The following is a 7,677-nucleotide window of genomic DNA, read 5'->3' as shown; positions in this document are numbered from 1 at the left end:
ATGTTTGCATTCACCTTGTTTCCCGTGTCTTTCTTTCACCTGAATTTACAGAGGTGCATTGAAATACGTCACCCACAGTGATGCAGCAGCATCAAAATTTCACTGCACTTGTGGAAACTGATGCGTGAACTGCTTTCGGAGTAAAGATTTAGCTGGCTTGTTTACACCCTTGCAAACATGCATGGCTCTATAACTTGATTCAGCAGGGGGCTTTGGAGGAGTTACTCTTGCTATGTGATGTCTTTGGATTCCTGATTAAAACCATACTGCACCTGAATGCCTATTTTCACTGTGCGCTCTGCTATGCTAATTATTTCCCTCTTGAAAATACTCTTGCATTACTTTGGGGATACCAGAATGGGGTAAGAACTGTTGCCAGACCTCGGCCAGCCTAGAAAGCTGTTGGTCAAAGAAAGTGTTTCCTTTTCCTTCTGGGAATAGATATGAATTAGTAGCTTTTAATTTAGCAACTGTAAAATGGAAGTGTGTCTGTCCCTTGTCCTACTTATAGGAAAGGTAGTGATACTCCTGGTCTTTTTTCTGGTGAGAAAATGGGTGAAAGACAGTGTTTTGGATGGGGTATGTGTGACTGTGGTGCACGAGTCTACCTAACAAGCAGAAGGAGAAGAGCTGAGTACTGTTGAGCTGGGTTTCCTTACGTGACTGGAAAACTTAAACATACTGCCACAGAAAGTAGGCTTGAATGAGCAAAATGGTCGATCTCCATGTACTGTATAAATACACTTAAAATGATTTTTTTCTTCTAGACTTAAAAATGTCACGTACACCAGTGTATATAACACAGTAAACCATTTCCAGTCTAGTAGAGTTTTTTGTATGCTCTACTGCTCGATATGCTCTAGCTACTTTCACGTTCCAGGTGACGTCTATGTTCTGTTGCCTTTAGTATGGAATTGGGTATCGTGTGATTCTTTTAAAATATCTCATCAGTTACTACCAGCGCTCAGGTTTTGTCATGCTGTTCTGGTTGGCTGTATGCTGTTGTCTGCTTCAATATCCTCATTATTCATATTTGTAGTGTTCACAGGACTTCGTTAACATTTTACTCAAAATGTGCAGCTGAATTAGCCATCCTGGTCAAACACTGGCTCATATTTATCCCTACTGTGATCCCACTGAAATTAATGGAATACCAGAAATGAGTTTATCCCAGTATGATCGGTCTACCACTGAGAAAAGGTGAAGGAAAGTGGTGTTGTTTTGTTTGTTTGCTCGCTTTTTTTTTTTTTTTTAAACTATGGAAAGAGGGTGGTTTGAATAGATGCTGAAGTATTTTTTTCTGACTTCTCTGCTAAAATTTCCAAGCTTAAAATTAAAAAAAAAAAAAAAAAAAAAAACAAATCCCCCAGAGTTTAGCTTCATGTCTCTCTCTCTTTCTCTCAACACAAAAATTACATATTCACTTGTGGTTAATAACCCCTGAGATGATTTAATTGAACTCTTTCTTTTGCATTATTTTTTCTTTAATCTTGCCTTTCTCCAGTATATAAAAACAATCATCCCTTGGGTTAATTGCTCTCAGAATTAAAATTTATTTTTCTTCTATTTCACAATAGAGGGAGCTCTAAAGAAACTTATCTTTCCATAGAAAGCATAAACAGGCTGCATCTTCAAAAGTGCTTGAGGGAACAGTAACAACAATACACTTACTCCTTGTGATAGGTATAAAGCGCACATTCATGTTTAAGTCAAGCCTGTCTTGCTGTCTACCACAAATGAGCTTTCATGGATTGCTGAGTAGAAGCTCAGTAGAAGCTTTGGCTTGCTTGATGAGAGTCACACTGCAAAACTCACTTTACAGTGTTTCTCCTCTGAGGATGCCTGGGGGCTCTGCTCCTGTTAGTGCTGTACCAGGAGAGCTAGGTGGTCTTTACTAAAGGAAATTGACAGCAGAGCATATGTATCAAGATGGGTGCTCTTATATGAGGGAGTGCTGGACCTGCAACTTTAATGGAATGGTTAATTCATGCTGAGTGGTTAGAAATCATGCCTTGCGAGGTTAGCAGTGACAAATGAGATAGCTATAATAAATGGTGGCCATGATGATGCTGAGGTGTTTCTATGTGGGAAAGTGGGCCAGCAGTGCCAGCTGGGACATTAGATCGCTTCCCCTGTGGCTTTGAACATCTTATTTACCTGTTCTTTTCCTTGTGTACAAAAAGAATATAGAATATCTTTTATACTTTGAGGATAAAAAAACTATTAGGAGCCAGGCTGGTCCTGAGTATGTAAGTGCAGTGTGTAGAGACTGGGTATGGCTTCATCAAAACCATCTGTCGACAATATATACTCAATATCTGGCAGGGACCTATGGATTTTTTTTAAGCTGTATTTGTTTTTGCAGCACCTGGAAGCACAAGGCCAAGTTCTTCCAAAAATTATTTTGATTTACTCTTTTGGAAGGAAGAAAAAAAAGCATAATGTTGGGTAACAGTTCTTAAAATCTTTTTTTTTTTTTTTTTTTTTGTAATTATAATGTAGTATGTGTTTGGCTGTGTTATTTTTTTTTCTCCAATGAGTTTCTTTTTGCCATACACCCAAAGACATCCAGCCTTCCTACAGAATTAACTTTTAGAAGAAGCAAATTGTTGTTTATGATCTCAATATATCTTTATTTTCATAAGACCGTCTTTACTATATTTCTTGGACCAAAGCTTTTTATTAGAATTCACATATTCCTTATTTTTCAGAAAATGTTTTACTGAAGTGCTTCTATTTAAACAAACAAAAATGCTTCTTCCCCAGATGACAAATGCTCTTTAATGTACAATGTGCAGTAATATGTACATCATGCCACCTTGCTCACATTAGAAATCTTTCTGAGGAGTAAAATGGCAAAGATAAGATAGTAAATTTTTGTTTTTAGGGTTAGTGTGAAGCTTATATTGTTCTGTTTTTTCAGTCTGCCAGCTCTTGACACAGCAGATGTTGATGGTATTTACCATCATCAGCTGAAAGGTGACTATACATCAACATAAAGAATTTCAGGTGTGATCAATTTAGCTTTCTATTTTTGGCCTGCACAATTCTGTAGCGTTTTAAAATATGGCCTGCTTTGTATGTTGAATTGTATGATTAAAGAATGGACATTTCTATAATATGCAACAATTTGTGTTCTCCCTCCCTCAGTGGTGATTGTTGAAGGCTTTTATTGTTCTCTCTGAGGAAGTCTCTATGCAAGCAAAAGCCAGACTGCAGACACAGCTTTAGTAATAAAAACACTTGCTGATACAGATTGTTTTGCTTGTAAACCAATACAAGATAGGTTGATTTTTAAAACAAACAAGCAGTATGTCTTTTAATCAAGGTAAGCTGCATGTATTCTAAGACATTTTGTTCATCATTGCATCTATACAGGAAAACTGCTAGGAATGTGTCTTGTTTTGGGAGGAGGTATTTTGTGATTGCTTGCTTTGACATTTTGGGATTGCTGTGCTTAAACAATGGCAGTTCCAAACCTCCGTAGAGCCTGATACCTCACAGAGCAGAAACAGCAGTAAGGCTTTCTGTCTGATCCTTATCTGGCTAGCTGCAATTATAAAAGTTTAGTTTGAGAGAGAACTTAACATCACCAGTGCTTGAAGTGTATTGAAATTGCCCTAGGGAATTCATTACATTTTGTCCCTAAAATCTTGGTAGGCTCTCTTGTTCACATGCATAATCAAAAGAGCCAAAACTCTTACTGAAATCGAGACTATGGTTAGTTGCAGAGAAGTTCTGTGAGGCATGGTAATAGGGGAGTTTAAGGATCCCTGTTTTATCCTGAGGAAAGGCTTAGTGAGGAGAGTTTTTTGACTATCAGCTGTTGTAGCTGTGACACCACATCTACTACAGACATTAAATCACTATGTTAGTGTGCCCAACTGACTTGCAGTTTGATGATACAGAGCTGTTAGAGGGGGGAGCAGTGGTACAAAAACTTTAAGGAGAACATAAATTGAAATGGGTCTACAGATGTCTGTCTGAATATTCAGCATTGATCTCTGGTGTGGAGCAGTATGCTTTGTATACAGTTACTTGCATTATTTATATTAATTATTCAGTTCTCATAGCCACGAGTCTATCATGAGACTATATTCACACAATAAATATAAAAAAAAAAAAAACACAAAACAACAACACATAATAAACCCCAGTTGATGAAGAATTTCTTCTTTTAACCTTTTAAACTATTTCTTTTCAAGACTACAACAATATACAGCTTTGCAGAAATGTCAGGTTTGAACAAAGTCCATGTTCTTTGAACAAAAAACCTCCTTCAATCCTAGAAAATAAGAGTAAGCAGAAATTTCTTCCAAGTAGCATGTTTCAAATTTCAGTTTGCTGCCAAGGGCAAATGGAGGCACCAGGCCTGCCTCTGTGCCTTTGTTTTTGCTATTTTGCATCACCTGAGTATTGCCTTGCTTGTTTGCAGCTGTGCAAGTGTCTGCTTGGGAGAGGAGACGCCTTCCTTTGCTGAGCTACCCTGACCCAACAGTAAAATCCCAGCTTGTTCTCCTTGCTGTTTTTCTGCCGATAGATGTTTGAGATTATGGTTGTGGTGCTGGTTTTTGGTTTGTTTGTTTGTTTGTTTTCCAGAAATCAAGTGTGTAACTGGAAGCTGTCTCAAATACTGCAATGTGTTTGTGGAGTATAGGCCCTTGTGAATGGCTAGTAGACAACAAAATGCATTTGAATTGTAAACATGGGTGTTAGATTTGGGGGGGTTGTTTGTTTTTTTATTGTTCTAATCCCACTGATCTTAAAGATATGCCTTCCATCTTTATACTGTAATGCTGTCTTTATTTTTATAAGTGTGAGTAGCTACTCCAGTTTGTATTTCCCCACAGTATGCGTGAGTTGCCTAATTCTTGCTTTGACAAATTTGCCATCACATAAGCATGTACTTAACTTAAAGTATAGGGATAAGAATCCTTCTGTGTAATTGGTAAACTCACGTTTATATTTGTTGCACCAGTCACTCTGCTTTCAAAAAATCAGCCACTAGGTGGGGGGGGGGAACTATCCTGCACAATACATTTTCACATTGAAAGTCTATGTGACACAGAAAAAGTTGTTTGAGGAGCCCAGCTGGAGAGGTGATGGGAAGGCTGCATGGCTATGAGCTTGTTGCTCTGCTCCCGGAGGTGGGTGTTAGGTGCTGAGCAAGCCAGCAGGGGCTGCAGCCTCTTCCCCATCCCCTGGCTGTGATCAGTTCCAGCTCTGATGGGGTGCAGCTGTGTAACTTCTCATCAGGGTGCTGTGGAAAAACCTGTGAGAAGTGTTGCTGGGGGCTTTCTCCCTTTGTTCATGAGCTGTATTTAAGCTCAGATCCTGGTCTGAGCTACACTGCACATGTGCCAGTCCTTGGTTGCGTGCTCTTATGACCCTGACCTTGCCTTCCTGACTACCTTGGACCTGCTCCATCTTTGAGAACTTGTCTGGTGAGTGTGGGGCTGTGGCTGACCCCAGTTAATGCCACTGGACCTGCTCTGCTTGCTCAGGGGCTGTAGGACTGTGTTGGTTGCTGCAGAGTTCCCTGCCTGCCTTGCTCCAGATTTCTCCCAGGGCACAGCTCTTGCTGCCCCAGCAGGGCAACAGCAATCTGGGCACCTTTTAGTAACAGCTGATGGATCCTGGGTGTTTTTTGGCTCTGTTGAGAATACCTTGCTGTCAGTCAGAGTGTCCATGAGAATAGACAAGTTTTCCTGGGAGGATGGACTTTTGGAAATATATGAAGATGCATTATCCTGATGGGTTATTGCCTTTATTTTTTTAATGATCAATATAAGTTGTATTGTTCTGTGATTATGGATGGTGCTTTATCTCAAAAAGGTAACCGTTGTGCATTCTGGTGACATTAAAAAATAAAAATGAGTTACGTAAGTGATGATTATATTATGAGTTCTTCAGACAAGAGGCTGGATCTACTTTCTCTTAGACAAGAAGAGTATATGATACTTTCTTTTTGTTGATTGAAAGTGGCTTGAAAGTTCAGAATTGAGGAAAAAAATAAATAAAGAAAAAAGGCTCTGGTAAATATTGCTACTGCAGGTTTCCTAACTAAGAAATAGATTGCTTTCAGTCATGTCTGGAGCATGTCATCCTCAGACAGCTGTGCACGTCAGTGAGCTAACAGTGCCCATGCCTGTGGGAAGAGAGTAGGGGGGCACAGAGTTCTCTCTGATAGTGGCCAATACTGATCTGCCTGTGGTTTACATTTTGTGGCCTCAACCAGGCTTGTGTGTGCTAAGCATCTGATTTGAACAAGCACAGTAAAATGTTAAGATAGTAAGATGAATTTGGTATAAGTCCAAAAATAATCAGTTACATCTTGAGGAATGGCATAGTGCTTACTGTCCCTTAAATAGAGCTTGTCAATTGATGGCAGGTAACTGGTTCTAAGAAGCAATTCTGAAATAAAAGGGTACGATGACAGTAAATAAACTCACGCTTTGGGTCAAAGATCTTCCTCTGCTGTGATTCTGGGTTGTTGCTCACACCAGCTTATTTTGCTGAGTAGGAAAGAGGAATTAAAGATTCCACATTGTATGCCAGAACGAGGCCTGGCAGAACAGCCCCCCACTCTTGCTTGGTGCTCGGGCTGAGCTCCCCACCCTCCTTATGCTGCATGCCTGCCTGCTGTCTGGAGCAGTGGCAGCTGTGGGGGACCTGTGTTGCTCTGCTCACCTACAGGGCATGGATTTGAATCAGTGGCTGAAAGGAGGATATTTGCACCCAACAGCTACATTCACATGTAGAGGCTCCCAACTTCTTTTAAGATTTGAGCCTTACCTGAAATTAAAATTGCTTTTGTTCTGTTTGGCATCACCCCCTCCTGGTTGGCTCGCAGCCACTGTTGCCCATCCAACCTTCCCTGCTGGAGACCCTTTCCCAAAGCCTGCCCCCATTCTCTCTGTTGTCTCCTCTGCTTTTCCCCTGGCAGCTCTGGGGGTCTGGGGCTGCGACTAAGCTTGGAGGACTTTCAGAGACTCAGGTGCTGCTGTATGGCACTCCTGCTGTGGTCCTGGGCCCAGCCTGGGTGAAGTTCCCACCAGTGCCAGGCTGTGACTTGGCTGTGGAAATCTCAAGGGACTCAGCTGCTGGGAGTCACGGCTGAGGGGCTCCTGGCCTGCAGGGTCTGCGAGTAGCTCTGGCTGCAACTTGCTCCGGAGGAAGCCCTGGAATTGCTGCAGTCCTGGCAAGCTCGGAGAGCCCTGGAGCAAAGTCCCTCTGGTTTTGTGGATGTAAAGCAGCTAATATGATGGAGACACTTGCAGGACCTCAGGAAATTACTGTAGTATGCATAATAATTAATAATAGTAGATTCACCTTATCGCTCTTAATTTTCGGCTTTGGCGGGTCATTATTAAGGGACCAGACATATTTTAGAAAGGCTGAGTGTAAACATTACTTCATCCCTTTGCTATGAGTACTCAGTGGAGCTATGCTCCCCTTTTTTATTTTTTCTTCTTCCTTAAGAAAAGAGGAATGTTTTCTCTTTGTGAATAGGTGTAAAGTACTAGCTTGTGCCAAGATGCCTGGTATTTGGCCTCCTCACATGCTTGCAGGACATGGGTTGCATGTAAAGCAGGAGAAGTGTAGAGAGTTGGGACAATGGATATTGGGGAGTAATTGAAAGCTTAAAAAGAAATCTCAGACATTGCAGGAAGACAA

At 40.9% G+C, this 7,677-nt stretch overlaps 1 long non-coding RNA gene across 1 annotated transcript in view; it reads left to right on the top strand.

Moving 5' to 3' along the window:
• Window positions 1-5,062: 5,062 nt before the first annotated feature.
• LOC137861711 (uncharacterized) overlaps window positions 5,063-7,677 on the top strand; it is a 34,451-nt gene continuing 31,836 nt past the window's right edge. The window contains exon 1 of the long non-coding RNA XR_011099789.1: window positions 5,063-5,444. This is a non-coding gene — a long non-coding RNA (uncharacterized lncRNA). The remainder of the gene's footprint in view (window positions 5,445-7,677) is intronic.

The sequence above is a fragment of the Anas acuta genome, chromosome 10 (assembly GCF_963932015.1).
Source record: "Anas acuta chromosome 10, bAnaAcu1.1, whole genome shotgun sequence".
In the NCBI taxonomy this organism is placed as follows: Eukaryota; Metazoa; Chordata; class Aves; order Anseriformes; family Anatidae; genus Anas; species Anas acuta.
Note: the sequence above shows the minus strand (reverse complement) of the source record. Positions and strands in the feature narration are given on the sequence as shown.